The sequence below is a fragment of the Accipiter gentilis genome, chromosome Z (genome assembly GCF_929443795.1).
Source record: "Accipiter gentilis chromosome Z, bAccGen1.1, whole genome shotgun sequence".
In the NCBI taxonomy this organism is placed as follows: domain Eukaryota; kingdom Metazoa; phylum Chordata; class Aves; order Accipitriformes; family Accipitridae; genus Astur; species Astur gentilis.
In genome coordinates, this window is record NC_064919.1 from 26,243,427 (window position 1) to 26,258,319 (window position 14,893).

Here is a 14,893-nt window from a genome sequence, read left to right on the forward strand (position 1 = left end):
AGAACCTTTGGATTACCTGCCATACATAGAAGGAGATTCCCATAAAAATTATTTTCTTTTTAACTCCTTAGATGAAGATTCCTGTGCTGAAGTATTGTTAAATCATGACTTCTGTGCATAACAACTATTTTCCTTGCATATTTGTGCATCTAACTGTGGTCAGTTGCCTTCTAGCACAAGCAAAAGCACTTTGGGATGCTCTTTTTTTGCCCTCTTTCATGTTGACTCCTAGATTACTAGACAACATAATAGATAACCGTATTCTTGGCCAGCTTTCTGAGTCTTTAAGAACTTGTGCAAGACTTCGTGAGAGCCTCCCCTAGACTAGGGTAGGTCATTTTACACTTCTGCTTAACTTAAGATGTCTTCTTTTCAGATAAGATTTTAATTTAAATGTTAATGTAACTTTTTTATAACAGCTGTGGAACCAAAACCAACACTGCTTTCAGTCTAGAGCCCTTAAAAAGTAGGAAGGCCAAAAAAAAAAAAAATTACTGAAAGACTTTTTAAAGAACCTCTCATATACTGTGGAAGAAAAGTGTAAGAACTATGTCAGAAACAATACAGATCTAAGAGATGATCCAACACAAAAGCTCAGAATAAATCATTCTCATCCATCAACATAATGTTACAAAAATCTTTTATTTATTCTTTCTATAGAGTGGAATTCCTCAGTTCTTATGCCTCCAAGTAAAATGCTAGTTTATGCACACAATTCATTCCTAGTAGTGCTATACATCCTCATTAAATTTAAATTATCTGCCAGACAAAGAACACAGTAATGTAAAAATATTTCCAGAAACTTTGTTCACCTTCCCATTGTTATAAACACGTTTCATATCTTTAATTAGTCACATGAGAAATATACCCATGACAAAAGACCTTAGGAACTGCCACATTATCATTATATTTCAGACTTTTTTTTTAATATATATTCGGATAAAACAAAGCTCTTGTTGTACCAAGGTACATATGTTTTATAACTTCTTGAAGCCATGTATTATAAGTGCATTATGCATATGTAGAGTAATAATGCAGTCAGATGAAGCTAGTAATGACAGGGCAGATTTTTAGCAGTTGAAAAGGAGTAATTTTGCCTAAATGCTTGTATTTTGTTTTCAAATTTTATTTCAGCAGAACTGAAGTACTTATACTTGGTAAGATACAATTCCTGTTCACACACAAAAGCACTACTAATGTAATTAAATCATATTACTTCTGAAGTACCATTCAAGTCCCACCCTTAAGTAACTTCCCACTATAACAAAGTTAAATTCTATGTGAAACAAAAGAGCTATACTTGACTTAAGCTGTATCATTACAAAGAATGTCACCATAGAGTACAACTGCTTAATGTATTGTGATTACATTACACAGAGAAGCAAATATTTAAAGGTTTTCTATTACAGATTTTAAGGCAAAACCATGAATATTACTGTCTTTCAGAAGCAGCAAGCAATTATTTTCCTTTCGCTATTCAGATCACTGGGCTTTGGCAACAGCACCAAGAAAACTACAAAAGTTCACATCTTTTGTCCAAATAAAGGGGGAGGGGATTTAATGTCTGGTAAAATTCAGATGAAAAATTTTACCCAAAATATTTTACTTTAGAAACACCATTATGGCCAAGTGCCAGCCATAATTTCTTTCATTTATTCAAGAAATCAAAGAATTCTGAAACTATTTTAATATAGCCTGTATTGAAACAAAAGGAAATATGTAACTTTCTACAGATAAAACCATGGCCAATTTACTCACATGGAGACCACGTATTCCATCTGTGCACTGGGAGCAGGAGTAAACTGCTCTCAGCCCCTCAAAAAATGAGAAACAGGTGCAGACTTGAGCTCTTAATCCTAAATGGGATGCATGTCTAACATGCAAATATTTGCAATTTCAGAAAAACAAATCCTGCCACCTGCTTTTCAGAAACTTTTGGAAGGATATACCTTGAATTTTTTTACCCCATACTTTTTGGGGTCTCTGAAACCCAGAACAAGTACCTTTTACTCATACAAGCATGATCATTTTCCCTGTATAACCTACCATATGCCATTAATAAACCCTTCTACTAAACACGTATATTCAAGCATCAAAGAATATTTCGACTAGTTTTTCCTGCCGTAAATATTTAACTTGCTGTGAAACATTTTCAGTGGGAGCTGAAAAAAGCCACCCCCCATTCTTATTTCAAATGCTTTCTTTACTAAATTATCAAGAAAACACATAAAACAGTGCAGCTATATTCACAGGCAAAATGTCAATAAAGCTGATTCAGATCTCTAACAGCTTTAATCTTTGTCTCCTAGAAGAATGTTATTGCAAATTTTGTTTCTTAAACTGAAAAGCTACAACATTTCAGACCACTGTTCTTTTTGTTTCACTGATGTGGATGAACATATGGGCATATATATATATCAATACACACACACATTTACAGGTAACACCTGCAACACATTTACCATTTCCTTTTAAAGTTTATTCAATGCTTTCTTCACAAGCAATGCATGGAACTAATGTGAGAAACCAGAAGTCATTACTAGTAAATGTCAGAGGATCATCAGTGACAGCATTATTTAGAAGACCACCTCTTCAAGACACTTGGACTCACGATAGCTTAGGACAACATTTTTCATTGCTCAGTGGAGGACCCTTATTCAAGTTTGCTTTGAGAAGCAATTCCCTGAGGCACTCTAGCTCAGACTGATCAATTTTACTACAATATGACAAACCTTTGCAGACAGATTGGAGCATTTCCCATTATAACTCATCCAAACCAGTTCTCCCGGCACATACGCGCAATTTCAATGCAAAGTTACATGAACAGCACCTTCAAATCTGGTTAGTTCCTTTCCCTCTTGTATTACAGAGGCTAAGATAAAAAACAGCAAAGTGGTGAAAAAAGCAACACTGCTACAAGTACATCCAAAATCGAGAAAAGATACAACCCAGGAAACCAAATGATATACTGTATCAACTGTCTTCTACTGAAGAACCAAAAAGAACAAACAGAAGCATGCAGGTTCTCCTGAAATTTCAAAGGGGTGGGGAGAGTGGGAGGGAAAAATCATGAATACACATTAATATGCTTTAAGCCCTAAAGATGAGGAATTGAAGTAACTCTACGTATGTAAAAAATCACCAGAAGGACTGGTGGCTTAGAAACCAGAATTCAACTAGAAAGTTATTCTAAGAACTTGGCAGCTGATGGACTTTGATGGACTAAGATTTTAGAATTCTAAACAAAACTGAACTTCTCTGAACAAAGTCATCTCACCAGGACAACAAAACAATAAAAACTCTCCAGACATCAAATTGGGGGCCAGGAGAGAATCAAAACTGTTCCATATCTGAAAATATGTAAGAAAAAATTACTTTGAAAGATGTGAGAAGAGTCAGTAGATAGTAACATTGATAAATTAGTAAACACTAGTGTGTATGAGGTGGAAACAAACTAGGGATTAGTATTTAAACTGCATAAAGCACCACTTGCCACGGTAGCTGCCAAAAACATCATTAAAAAAAAAACTGAATTATGTGACTTTGGCCATATGTTGGAAGTTTTAAAAAAAAAAAAAAAAAAGGCCTGAGAAAGCTAGAATCCCCAAAACGTCCATGAATTTACATTAGACAGGCCAAGGGTGGACCATGTCTTTGGGCATGGTGGTAAATGGAACAAAGAGAACCAAGACTATCTACTTAAAACAGACATTTATCTGTACATTGCCAATATGTACAACCTTCCCCAAAGAAGACTTCCATGATTCTTGCATTGGAGCCCAAGAAAACCTGTAAAATAGTATTTTCCTCAATTTTTTAAAACAGAACAAAACTAAAAATAACTGGACCACAAAAATTACTCTCATGTTATTCAAAAAGCTCTCTCCTTGCTTTAGAGAGCCATGGGAAAAAAACTTTGAACAACAACTAATGATAACAATTTATTTTTCTTAAGAAAAACCCTGTTGAATATTTACTCAAAACACTAGGTTAAAAAAAAAAAAGTTATTATCAAGTCACTTAGTTCTATTAAAAGCTCTTATGGTCTCTGACATAAGAACCAAGGCCTCCTTAGTCAGAAGTATGATTAAATTAACATTTTAAGCAGAGGTCCCTTCATCCACTTTTTTTTCCATATCTGGCCAAGTTTGCATGCATTTCTGCTACGAATTACTAAAGACGGAAAGGGTCTACAAAATAATTGTTCTGAAAATAAATGCCATATATACAACTTGAAGTGTCCTTTAAGCAACTTTTTTTTTTTTTTTTTTTTTTTTTTTCAAAAAAAGGGATTCAGGATATCATCTGAAATCATCTGTCATGCAGTTCCTCTGGTTCTACAAAACTTAGACATTTTCTAATATCTCAATCCATGTTCTTAATATTCCTTTAGGAACAAGACTAATCAAAAGCCAACTGTGCAGGCTTATGATCGTGACATTGTCCGTACAGCAGATTAATGCTTTTTTCTACTGCTTTTCTATCAGTTACTAAATTGAGCTTTAGAAACTATATATTTCACAGCATTTCAAGACATCTTTCAGTCCTACTCAAAATTTATTTAGCAAGAAAGTTAGATAACAGAGAAAGTTTTGGACAAAGTCATTCAAAATCTCATGCATGAAAATCATGTGACCGATCCAGTTTTTGAAGGTATTCAAGTTTGATTCATGTTTGTTTTAAAGAAAATTCCACTCTGCAGGTATTTTCTTAAAACCATCCTTATTTCCCCCTCTGCCACATAAATATTTATTTCTGAAATGTTCTCCTGATTTCATTCAAATTATACTTTTTCTAATACATGTTATTCAAAACACTGAACTCTAAGCCTCTGTGCATCTTGAGCTAGTATCAATGACATATGGCTCACAACTTTCTTTTAACAACTTTTAATAGTGGCAAACCCTATCAAAATATAATGAATCAAAGAATGTAAAAATCAATTTGGCAGTTGAGTTAAAAAGTCCATACGTTCCTGAGGAATTATTTAATGCATTTTTTGAAAGATATGCATGGATACTTGTCTAATAATCTGAAAAATTCCTTCCTAGTTCATATTCAGAAAGGAAACAAAACCAGTAATACCCGTAAGATGGAATAATTCTGCATCAGAGTTGTCTGGGCTTTTGTTTTTTTCCAGATTGGAAAATACACTTCCATGGCAAACCATACCAACTAGTTTACAGAAATCAGATGTTATGAAGTTAGGATATTTCCTTTATAAATATAACTGGATACATACACATACATACACTATATAGGCTATATATATATATATATATATGGGGGGGGCGGCAGAGGGAAAATCCAGAATTCTTCAGTATTAGGAAATATCTTCTTGACCTCTGCATTCCTATAGAGAATTAGCAACTGATCTGTTGCTACTAATGTAGGTAGTTACTACTCTACTCAACAATTCTCACCTCATCAGAAACATACCTACTGACAGTAAAAAAAATAAAATAAAATAAATGCATTACTCTGGAAACACTTAATGTGTAAAATGGTTAAAATACCCAGCACCCAGCTCTTTCATCAAAAGCAATAAAGAAACACTTTTTCTTTTATACCAGACCTACCAAGTGCCAAAATAATATTCGTCAGATGAAAAAAAAAAACCAACTTTTTATCCTAAACAGGAAATCTTTTTGCCTGTATGACAAACTGAGCATAAATTGTCGTGCTTGTGCATTAGAGACAGCAATTGTAAGCAGAACTGTTCTCTCACTGGAGCAGCTAGTTCTCATACAAACATCAAGTAACATTTCAGGTCACTGGAAGGTCTGGTATGCCTTTAAACCAGTCCACTTTTCCCGTTTACTCCAGTTGGTCAAACAAAAGACAGTATGTGCAAAACAGACTAGCCTATAACCTTAGGCCATGCTGGGTACGACAAAATATGCTGTTTTGCTATGACTCTCAAGACTGAGATACAAAGGCAAATCTAGATATTAATAAAAACCCCAGTGGTCTAGAAGGTTGCTGTAGTTTGACCTCTTAAGCAGAATGAGAATTCAGTAGGACAATCTTTGACAAAAGCTGCAATCACTATTCTTGAAAACATCCAAAACTGTTTATACTGTTCTGCAGCTCAAGCACCCATTTTGCTAATATACAATTAAATTTAATTACTTTACATTAAACATTTCTTCCAATTATACCTTCCTTTTTTCCACTGCAAGTATAATACAACTGATTCTCTTAGTAACAAACCTGTATGTATTGACAGATTTATATTCCTCATTATCAGCCTTTTTAAACTAAACAGATGATACTCTTTCAACATCTTTTTGGTTGGTTTCTTCAACTTAGTACCCTTGTTTTCTTGTTAAGCCATCTCAAAGTATCATCTCTCAAAGTATGTTTTTTAGATATCATATTTTTGATGACGTCTTCATCACTCTGAGTATAGCATGCTATTTCAGCTGTATTTTACACAGAACATTTCCATTTAAATCATCCAAGAGCAAAATTGCCTTTGATACCATACAAGTAACTCTCAATCTGATCTTCTGTAATGCCTAGTCTTTTTCCGTTTCACTAATGTCAATTTGATTACTCCCCACATTATTTTTCCATATGTTGTGTAATACTTCCACTTGCCTATTTCATTTCATTCTTTGACTATGAATTATTGGCTCCCATTTACTAAGACAGTTTTAAATTCTAATCCTATACAAAGTGTTTGTTCCCAGTATGACTTCAAATTTTATAATCTTTTTACATTCTACTCTATTAGCACGATTGATACAAGCAGAAAACAATTTGTGGTTTTATGATCTGAACCAAAGAATTTCTTGCTTGTTTTTGGTCTCACTTTGTACAAAAAACTCCACCCTGCTCAGATGGATACCTGAGGATGTAAGTTGAATAATGTTATACCCTACATTTATGAATGAAGTAATAGCTAGGCAACCAGCAAGTCTGTCTATTTACTGAGTGAAGGTAGCACTGGCAAAAACGCATTTACAGGAAACTGGCTAGAAATTAAATGGAAGTATGGAATTAAAACATGATGCCAAGTCTGCTTTTTTGCTTTCCAGTTTTAAAGAAAGGGAATCCTATCTAATTTAATATTCCTGTTTGGGTTAGTGGGGGGGTGTGGTGGGGGTGTGGTGTTTAATCTGCACATTATGAGAACAAACTTTCACAAAAAGCTGTACTAACTTAAGCTCAGAGTACCAAATGAAACTACAGTCAAAGTGTGCTTTAAACTGCATCAACACACCTAAATATATTACTACACTTAGTTTCAATAATTACTACATCTTTAATGTATACCTCCTCTGAGATACAGTAGACACTGAAATGATTAGCACTCATAACTACAATCCTAGACTTTTAATTAAATAGAAAAGTCCTTTGTGAGGAAACCTTATGATTAAAGAGCTGCAGTCTCAGACACACTGTCAGATGGAAATGCGAAATTTGGGGCAGTGGGAATATAGGTAGTTTAATAAAAATTCAAGTTAAGCAAACAGTTCTCCTCTATATAGTCAGAAAAAAGCAAGTTCTCCCCAAAAGGAGATTCTGACACCTTCCCAAGGGGCTTTTCATTGACTGGATGAAGTCTAAGGAGATTGTGTAGCTTACTTAACTGGATAAGATAAATAATGCTAATATGGTCCTCTGCATCGCATCCAGCTAAGCTTCTTGTAAATTTAAGAATCCCAATTTGGGACTGCCAATACTGTCACAGATATAACAATGACAAAAAAAAACAACAAAAAAACCCAAAAACCAAACCAAAATAACCAATGATTTACATCTAAGCAGCAACTCTTAAAATGCAGCTGAACTGTTTATTATAGAGTAGAATATTAATCTTGAAGATATATAATAAAATATTATCATATATGAACAACTATTAGCATTTTTGTCTCTTCCTAAATAAGACATCTTTTCCAGTTTATGAAAAATCCTGGAGAAGAATTAGAAGGAATCTAATCTCAACTTGAAACTACAAGCACACAACATAAACTTGTGTTGCTTTTGTAAGGTATAAAACCAAAGGTGGGAACAGAATCTATTATCCCCAGATCAACTTTTCATTATAAAATCAAGCAGATGACATCAAGAAATAAAAAAGAGAAACTATCAATAAATAAGTAAAGTCACAAGAATTCAGTAGAATTTCATCTAACACAAAATAGAATTATGCTATGATTATAACAGCATTTGAAGAGAAAGTTAAATGTGTAGTTTAGAAATAGAGCTATAAAGTTAGAATTGCACATTCTTTCTAAAAGCAGTAATGGCTGACAGTTCTGATTAACATACAAATAACTGCAAACAATGATATTGTGCTTCAAAAAAAGTTCCATTATCTTAGCTTGACATTTCAGAATTCTGAATCACTCCAGGAATGCCCTTCCTAATGACAAACCCGAAATCAAACTTTAGATTCATTAATAAAGGTGAGGGAACTCACACACATTCCTATCAATTCTCTTCTTATAACTCTACAGATTTATCTTTATAATATCCATTGCTCATGCAAAGGCAGAGAATTAGGTAGATGACAGGCACATATTCCAGCCCCCTACTCTCACAGGAAACAGGACCTTTGTGTGGCTTTCTCAAAAACAAACCATGGAACAACTTCAAGAAAACAGCATTCACAATAAACACAGACAACAGCACAGCAAGAACTGTAAATTTTGAGAACACAAAAAACCAACATCAACCTAAGACAAGACTTTTAAAATGTTATGCACCTACTACATATGCCAGATACACATACTTCCTATGATTTGGATGGATTGTAGTGGCACACATATCCTAATCTGGAGCACATAGCTGGTCTCCAATTAAGGATAGAAGGATTAAGTCCAAAGGCACTATTTTAAATTTTTCTTTTACCACAAAGTTGTGAAGTGTTCTGAAGTCCAAGATGGGCTTGAAGCCCCCTGACTTTTTCAGGATCAGGAAGTACCTTCACTAAAATCCTTTCCTTGTTCCTCTTGTAGTGCAGGCTTTATAAATCTGCATTTAGAAGGGAAAAAAAATCTGGTTCAGAAGAGCAGAAAGACTTTAAGTATGCCATATCACTTCAGTCTGTGCCTTGAGAGCCTTGGACTAACTACAGTATTGCCTCAAAGCAACTCCAGTAAAAAGGCTGAAGGGGCCAGTGCCTGGAAAAAAAAGAAATAATACAAAATATACTAAAATACTGAAAATGTGTATATTCTACTTCCAAAACTGCTTCAACAAGTACATGCATACAATGCAGATCTTTCAGCTGTATTCAGTTCTTTACTAGCATATTCCTTCATAATGATGACTTTTTGTTTTTTGAAAAACAAACCCAGTTTTTTTTCCTACCCCCAAAGTATGCTTAGTTAGTCTATTCTTTCTGCATTTCATATGATACTTCCATTACAAACAGTGTTTTTAGAGGAACCAAGAAATTTCTTGTAAAACCTAATTGTGGGATTTTTCATTTCAATGTTATAATTTTTTATAGCAACTTAAGCATCAAACACCTTTACAATCCGATTGCACTGGTACTGCAAACTCCAACGAAACCTGTTGAAATTCTGTGCATTGAACCAAAAATCCTTAATTTGTGCAGTTTTGAGAAACTGCAAAGATTCTACAAATGCTACAAACTGTATTAATTTATTTACTGGTTTAATTTTTCAACTGCAATTTCAAAGACAGTTGGTAAACAAAAATGTTTAGAACAGATCGTCATTGGTTTATCAACAATAAGACAAACCAAAAAACTAAAAAAAGTTTGATTCATCAGAGTTTTTATGTACTGAAAAAGTAATGACTAGAAGCTTGAAATTTAACAACTTTTAGAACAACTTGAATTCAGAAGCATGACAGTCAAAACTGAGTTTTGAAAAATGAGGATTAATTCCACAGAAAACTTTGGAGTGCAATTAATTGCAAATCAAAGCTGCTTTTTTCTTCTTAATAATGAGAATTTCTAATAACTAAAAAAATGAACCACAGTTCAGTTTTAAAGAGCTATCCCCTACATCAAACCAGACATTCATCCCTTAGTTTATTTGTTGTTTTCAGAGTTCCCAGATAAACTTCTAGTGAAATGTCAACTGCCAGTGCAGGGAGTCAGTTCTGAGATAAGCCTGCATGTAGTGTAATTAACACAAGAAGTAGAAAACTCACACAATAAAAATGGAAATCTCTGAGAAACTGCTGTGACTTTACAGAAAGAGTGAGAATTAAGATGTCAAGGTGCTGTGAACTCTTCCACACCCCTCACTTCCTCTCCCATTAAGACACTATCAACGGAGAATTTGCCAGTTTTGGTCAAAAAGGTAGATGCACAGCTAACTTCCACCTATGAAGCAGAATGAATGTATCCTGGTTTTGGTGTTTTTTGTTTTTTTTTCATTTTGAAGTCACCACTTTTGCTAGAATGATTTTTACTGAAAAACTTATTTCAAGTGCACATTAACTGATGTTTGAGGATTCACACGCCTGAGTTACCCTGTGTCAGCCAAGCATTTCATTGCCTTTGCAACAGCTCTCCCATCATGAAAATCAAGAGGCAGAATGCTTTTTAAATACCCATTCGATTTAGTCAAAATGACCTTGAGTTTACTACAAAAAGAACATGTTCATGGCAGTTACAGGTCACCTGAAATCTAGTAAATTGATCAGGCAGCTGAACACAGAGATTAACACTTCAATGTAATTTAAAAAAAATCATTAGGCTGTATTCAGCCTAAGCAGCTAGGGTATTGGAAACTAAAAGTGCAGCTGTTCACATATAATTTCAGACAGTTTTCTAATTTTTTAACTACTTCCACTACTGTGCTGAGAATACAAGTGCCTAATTAAGTGTTTCTTAGCAGAAGAAAATTCTTAAGGCTTGATTGAGTGACTATTCATCCTGTCCACCTCCCTTGAAGTTACTAATACAGTGGTTTCACTTTAACACAAACATAACAAGGTTGTGCATATTGCTATTACTATTTCATCCAATAAAAAACTAAAACTGTTGGTTTGAGGGTTTGGGCTTTTTTTTCTTTTTTTGTTTTCTCCCCTCGGGAACAAGTGTGCTTATTAACAATGTATGAACTGCCACAAATATTTTTGGCCTCATTTTAAGTGTATTCTTTCTTGTTTTCTTTAAATATTTTTTCCCCCTCATTGACAATTGAAAATACCCTTGTTTCAACTGTCTTTTTTTTAAAAATTGTTTCAGTATATAACCAGGAATACACATGCATTAGAACTCATGCAAGCATTAAAGTTAATTAACACGTATATTATTAAAATGTCAAATGCTGTTAGAACATTCTCTCCTTGTAACTACAGTGGACAACTGTCTAGATTGATGGTACCAACATGTGCAACACAGGTCAAAAGAAAGACAACAAAACCCCCACCACCAAAGTTAAAGCTGCAAATGAGAATATTAAAACATTGCCCCAATCCAGTCACCTTCTAACCTCAGAAAGATACAGTTCCTTTGGTGTGAAGCTTTAATCAATTGCTTCACATCATCAGGACAGCCTTCCCTTTTGGCATATCACACCAACGAAGTTTCCTTCTCAGGCAAGTTATCCTTGCTGTCATCTTCCAACCAAATACAGCAACATACACACTGCTCTGCCAAGAATTTTCGACCTTTATACATTATTCTTTACCACACATTAAACTTAATAACATAGCTTTAATTTTGACATTATAGTGCTCTGTTGAGAAAGCAGTAGATACACCTGTCCAGTGAATTTTTTGAAAACGTAACCAACCTGCAAAATTTAAAGGTAAATCAGAATATGCTTTCTGAATAAAGAGCACAAAGTTTGGACCCGACAGGATGAACACAACTTGTGCCAAAACTTTGCTAATTACAACATTATGTCAAAACCTGCTCATAAATACTGAAGTAAGGATAATAGCCTAGATTATTTTGTATCCTCTATTTAGAAAAATGAAACTTTCTTTTATAAGGTGGATGTCACTAAACTGCTCAGTGCTTTGACAGATCTTTGAAGAAATCATTGATTACAGTGTATCCTACTCAGGATTAATCCCCTCGGCAGCCTGAATATTTAAACTAGTGGAAAATGTGTCTGCTAGGCTATTAAACTAGCCTGATAAGAAGATATCATACCATTCCTCTGTGATTAGCTGACAAAAGTAATTCGTGGGAAAATTATAAATATTGTTGGTTTAGCACTAAAAATAATCCTAAATCAATGATTTTTAAAAAATCTTTCAATATCATAGTATCTTCAGTTCAGCTGGGATGCCTTACACCATGCTTGTAGAGTGCAATGGAGCTCAGTACTGAAACTCCCCAGCCTGGTACTTGAAGTTTCAGAAGTGAGGAAAAAAAAAAAAGCATGATTGATACTGTTAGGTCTCTCTCACTCCTAGGTTCACCAAGTTGTGCCAAACGATACTACTACAAAATCCAAGTTGGTACACATAGCCCATTCAGTTATTTGGTCATGTATCATATTCCCCTGCAATGCTGTCTCCAAGAAACACCGTAGATAGAAATAGCTAGGAAATCTTGCCACTCACACTGTCAACATACCCTTCATCAACAGCCGACAGCTTAAACTGGATGGCAAGAGGTTCAAACCCACACCCTCTCCAAGTCCAGTGAGCGCAAGTCTTTTGCCTTTTGGGAAGTATGACCTCTGCCAGACTATTCCCAAGAAGCAAGGATTCTATCAAAGGACAGGGCTCTCAGAAGCATGATGCAGTATCCAATTTATCAGCACACTCATGGGCTTTGTCTTCAAGACACTGTAATAATTGTTAATTATACAACAAGACAAAAGTAGTTCCATATCTAGTTGGGTATTATCTTGTGAGAGCTTTGTTTTTCAGCTAGAAGAAACAATTTTTAAAAAAGCATGCAGCTTCATTTGTCAATTAAAAGGAGTTTAGTGTAATTAAATATGCCATAACTTCAGCACTCAAAAGACTGATCATAAGACCACTTAGTTGTTCTAAGGTGGCAGAGTCACAGTAAGATAACTCTACATACCTATTTCATTGAAATTTACACATTACTTTTTTATAAAACTATGGATTTATAAAAAGATGGCAACAGGGCACTACACAGAAGAGTGCAAACATAAGGGGGAGGGGGAATGATACCAAATATATTAAAAGTAGCACCTTAGAAGCAGTTTGAAAGATACTTCTCAACTACACAACAATCTGGAGCTACTGCATACTAGAACAATGACCACTGAAAGAGATTTTTTTTCCTTTTTTCTTTTTTTCCATGTAATCAAGTTGCTCTCCTGTACAGTCTGTCTGATCAGTTTTCACTACTGACTACAATCTTCACAAGCAGTGAAGGGAACAATTAGCTAAAAAACATCAAACAGGAAAGCTGGATGAGAGAGACAAAAGCATACTATCAACTACTTCACTGTTGAAAAGTAGGTTAGATTTGAAATGGGCAGTATGAACTCAGTAAAATAAGAAAACAATAGGAAAATGATTGAGTAATTAATCAGATATAAAAAAAATATATCTTATGAGCTTCCCATCAGTAGTGTTCCTCTAAATTTATAGGTGACACAAACCAAACTTTTATAAGAATAATCAATTTACAATACAGCTATTTTTAAAAATCTTGACACAGAAATGCAAAACTACAAAAAGCTAAATATTCAGCCAATTAAAGAAAACTAACACCTTGCCAGTTACATTGACTATCCCACATAATTTCTGTCCCCCATAATGGTATATTAGAACACCTTAACAGAAAGAAACCTAGAGATTTCATGCTACAGACATGAACAATAAAGACTATTATGAATAAAGGATAACCAAATAAATCCATTTTGATGAGAATCAGTATTTTCAATCTGCTGATGCCTCAAAATTTGAAATTAAAAATCAGTTTCTGTCTTAGTAGCATCAAACTCTGAAGTTTAAGCACAGTAATCCTTAACAAATTTATCAAGTTGAGTTTAAGATTCTACTGAAATCAACATTTCACATCTTTACTGGTTACCTAGAAAACTCAAATGCACAGTCACAATATTCACATACTAGATTTAAGCAAAAATTGCTGTCTCAGCTTACATACCACTTATCACAATGGTAATATTAGTGGAGATTTGGACTACAACCAGAGATAAAGTTAGAAGCCTAGAAAGACTAAACTCATTTGTATAAGAGACAATAACTTAACACAGAGATATTCAACTGAAAATTTTAACAACAAACGAAGCATGAAGTAGTGTGGACTTAAGGATTGCTTTGAAAGTGTTTCCAAACAGAAAGTCATTACAAAAAACAGGTTTTCAGGCAGCAATATCAATATTCCCTTGTAATCCTTCTCCTGCCCTTCTCCCTCACATTTTTTTCCTTATTCTATCTCACACAATTCTGATTACGCAGTCTTTGGAATATGAACCACATCTTACATGACTGTATGATATCTCCACAGTACATAGATGAGTTAAAATTAGCAATGATCTACCAATGTTATCTTCTTAGTAAGTTAAGACAAGTTTGGAGAACAGCAGCAGAAGGCTGCTAGGTTAACGTTAATTTCAAAACATAAAAGCTTGACAGATGTATCTACTTAATGTACAACTAAGAGTTAAAAAAAAAAAAAAAAACAAACCCCAAATGCCTGAAATGCATAAACACTAAAAAGAGAAAAAACTCATTTAGCATACTATACAGAGAGATAAGTGAACAGTAGATGTAAACAAAAGGCATATCAGAGGATGGAAGGGGCATGGGGGAAATTTCAACAGCTAACCTAGGCAAGGAAAGCAAAAGCATTAAAGCTATCCTCAAATGGCAAAGAAAGTGAAGATATCTGAGGTGATATTATGGTAGTTATAAGATTTTAGTTAAATAAATAGCTAGGCACCTGAGTTTTTGAACCTTTTGGACAAGTTTAAGATAATCTATTAACACCTAT

At 34.2% G+C, this 14,893-nt stretch overlaps 1 protein-coding gene across 2 annotated transcripts in view; it reads right to left on the minus strand.

The window, feature by feature from the left end:
• MAN2A1 (mannosidase alpha class 2A member 1) overlaps positions 1–14,893 on the minus strand; it is a 129,573-nt gene that overhangs the window by 44,968 nt on the left and 69,712 nt on the right. The gene's annotated exons all lie outside the window — the stretch shown is intronic.